This window comes from Rattus norvegicus, chromosome 10 (assembly GCF_021556685.1).
Source record: "Rattus norvegicus strain SHRSP/BbbUtx chromosome 10, alternate assembly SHRSP_T2T, whole genome shotgun sequence".
In the NCBI taxonomy this organism is placed as follows: domain Eukaryota; kingdom Metazoa; phylum Chordata; class Mammalia; order Rodentia; family Muridae; genus Rattus; species Rattus norvegicus.
This window is the reverse complement of record NC_141543.1, coordinates 37,134,275-37,137,589: the sequence shown is the minus strand read 5'-3', so window position 1 is coordinate 37,137,589 and position 3,315 is coordinate 37,134,275. Positions and strand designations below refer to the sequence as shown.

The window sequence follows — 3,315 nt, the reverse complement described above, 5'->3', positions numbered from 1 at the left end:
CTCTTTCTCACTCTAAAATTATTATAATATTGCCTTTTTCCTACAAATGTCATAGCTTTACTTTTATATTGGTTTTTTTTTTTTTTTTCGGAGCTGGGGACCGAACCCAGGGCCTTGCGCTTCCTAGGCAAGCGCTCTACCACTGAGCTAAATCCCCAATCCCTTTAAATTGGTTTTTAATCACTCTTGTTTGCTTCTGTCTGTGACCTAAGGTTCATATCTAACTTCAGTTTTTTTCCTATCTAGTTTTCCACTAAAAGAGCTATCTTTCTTTACCATTACTTGATGTAGAATGTCAGACAGGTAGATAACCATGAATTTGAGAGCTCTATGCTCCTTGCCACATCGGATGTTTTGTTCTTTTGCCAGTATCACAGATTTTAATATGACTGGGCAAGATTTTGGAAATGTTCCTCCACCTTTCATTCTTGCTGAGGCCAGTACAGATATAACTTTGAATTTGATCACCTTGATGGATAGTCCCAAGAAAAACTAACCCAAATCTATTCTAGGAAAGATAGGTCAGGGTATCCTAGCTCACTTATCTTAGTTTTTGTTAAAACTGCCCATTTGTGTGGAACCCTGTTCAGTTAACTTCTTATCTTGGCTCCTGCTGCTTGCTTCAAAATGCCTACTCCTGAGTGGTAGTAGGCGCAAGGCTCTGGGTTCGGTCCCCAGCTCTGAAAGAAAAGAAAAAAAAAAAAAAACAACTATAAGTCAGCCCCAATTAAATTTTTTTCCTTAATAAGAAAAAAAAATGCCTACTCCCCTCCTGAAACCCTAAAGCTGCAAAGTGAGATGCCTGGACAAGGTCTCTGCCTTTGGGCTACACTGAGAACTCCTGAACACTTGGGCATGTTCCCAACAAAGATTGTCAGTTGGCTATACACTATTTCTAAGTGGCCATCTCTGGTTAGCTCCTATGAGAGCCCAATATATGCTAAGTTGTAATTACTGTGCCTAAGCAATCCATACAACAAAATTGCCTCTAATTGGTAAGCCCTTTGTCCAAGGACAGATATTTCCTGAAATGACAGAGGGTATTGTTTGTGGGAAATAACAAGCCACATGTTTCTGCCTTCCTAGACAAGTTTGTTTGATCCAACTGAACCAGATGTGCTTGCCCTTATACAGACAGGAGGTACATAGGCAGGAAATACATCAGGATGTATGTTTCCTCAGATAGGACCCGATGAGAGATATGTAGCCTTATGGGTTTGCTTTTGTACATGTCTGCAAAACATGACACATGTCTGAGAACCCTGGAATAGACCTGCAAGAATCCATCATCTTGACCAGTATTTAATTAAAGCTTGCTTCAAATTTGGCTCAAAATTGTGATAGTGGTCTTATTCTCACCTAGTAGGATTAACACTCCCTGTAACATTTTAATGCTTTCTTCCAAACTTCAATGTTCATAAAGTGAACACAACACTTATATTTTTAATATTTTAAAGTTTTATTTTTATTTAATGTGTATAAGTGTTTTGCCTGCATGTAGGTCTGTGGAGCATGTGTGTGCAGTGCAGTCAGAGGCCAGAAGAGGGCATTAGCTCTTCTTGAAGTAGTTTTACAGATGGTTGTGAGCCACAATCCGGTTGCTGGGAACCAAATCCAGGTTGTCTGAAAGAACAAGCACTCTTAACCACCAAGCTATCTCTCTAGCCCTAACACTTCTATTTCAAAACTATTTTGTCCTTTGTAATAAAAAGAAAAATGGGAAGGATGTATTTACAAAGGAAGTAGGATATTTCTTCCTCTGAAACAGGAAAAAAAATGAACTAAAAAAGTTTTAAGGCACGAGGTACTTCCGGCGGGGTCACGCCGCTCCGCCCGTGGTACCTGCGTACGCCGTGCTTCCGGCGGGGCTCGGCCGCGGGACCCTCTGATTGTAGCTCCAGCCCTGGTTGCTAACATGGCTTCTCTCCTGGCTAAGGATGCCTGTCTGCAGGACTTGGCCAAGAAGATCTGCGCGCAGCCTGGCCCTGAGCGGCAGAGGAGCCAGTGGGCTGTCAGAACAAAAGGCTCAGAAGCTGCTGGACCCCCAAAAAAGAAAAGGAAGAAAACACAAAATAAGTCTCGGAAGCAGGAGCAGAAAACTATGGAGCACAAGACTAAACCCCTGGACAAGAAGTCTCCCACCTCTTCTAGTGCCAAGAAACCAGGGCTATCCAAACAAGGGAGCTCCGGCTCCCTGGGGTCCCCTGAAGATAGCCGAGGCACAGCGCCGGATTCTGTCTTTGCACTGGATTTCCTGAGACAGCGGCTGCATGAGAAGATCCAGATGGCCCGGGGCCAGGGTGGCACCAAGGAGCTGTCTGCTGCCACTCTAGAAAAAAAGACAGCAGAGAAAGCAGGAGAGGGAACGGAAGAAGAGGAAGCGGAGGGAGCTCCGAGCAAAGCAGCAGGTTGCAGAGGCTGAGAAAAAGGAGGAACCAGTCAAGGCGCCCCCCAAAATGGCCTGCAAGGATCTGCAGGAATCAGGGCTGATCCTTAATAAGGCGGAGGTAGCTGGAGAGGAGCCAGCCAGCAAGGCAGCGCAAGAAGGAGAAGCGGCAGCAGGTGAAGGGGAACTTGACCCCTCTGACAGGCAGGAACTATAGGCAGCTGCTGGACCGTCTGCATGCCCGGCAGGGCAGGGCCGGGTGGAGGAGCTTCGCGATCAGGATGCAGGCAAGGCCCAGGAGCTGGAGGCCAAGATGACGTGGACCAACTTGCTGTACAAGGCAGAGGGTGTGAAGATCAGGGACGATGACGCCTGCTGCAGGAGGCCCTGAAGCGCAAAGAGAAGCGCCGGGCACAGCGGCAGCGCAAGTGGGAGAAGCGTTCGGAGCATGTGGTGGAGAAGATGCAGCAGCCACAGGACAAGCGACGCCAGAACCTGCGCAAGAAGAAGGCAGCTCGGGCCGAGCGACGGCTACAGAAGGCCCGCAAGAAGGGCCGGGTGCTGCCCCAGGACCTGGAGCGAGCAGGCCTCTCCTGAGAGCTTGCACCTGCCAGGTTCCTGGCTGGGCACCTTCCTACCTGGTTTCCATCCATCTCCATCCTTGAGGGTTGAGGTGGTATGTGGTGACAGACTGGGTCTCCTGTGAGGTTGACAGTTCTTGCACCCCACAACCGAAGTGAGATCTGACTGCGTGCCAGGACGTTTCAGCAGCATCCTTAAGGAAGACCGTGTTTCCCGTTCCTGAGAGGGATGAAGGGGATCTGTGCCCGTGTCTTGTGAGGGGTGTGTCACTGTGTCTGTATGTCTGTGTATGTCTGTGTTCTGAAATCTCCAGAGTTGGGATAGAGGTTGGGGTGAGGTACCCCACT

General features: G+C 48.0%; 1 pseudogene; it reads left to right on the top strand.

The window, feature by feature from the left end:
- Positions 1–1,835: 1,835 nt before the first annotated feature.
- Surf6-ps2 (surfeit 6, pseudogene 2) lies at positions 1,836–2,998 on the top strand (annotated as a pseudogene).
- Positions 2,999–3,315: the final 317 nt, after the last annotated feature.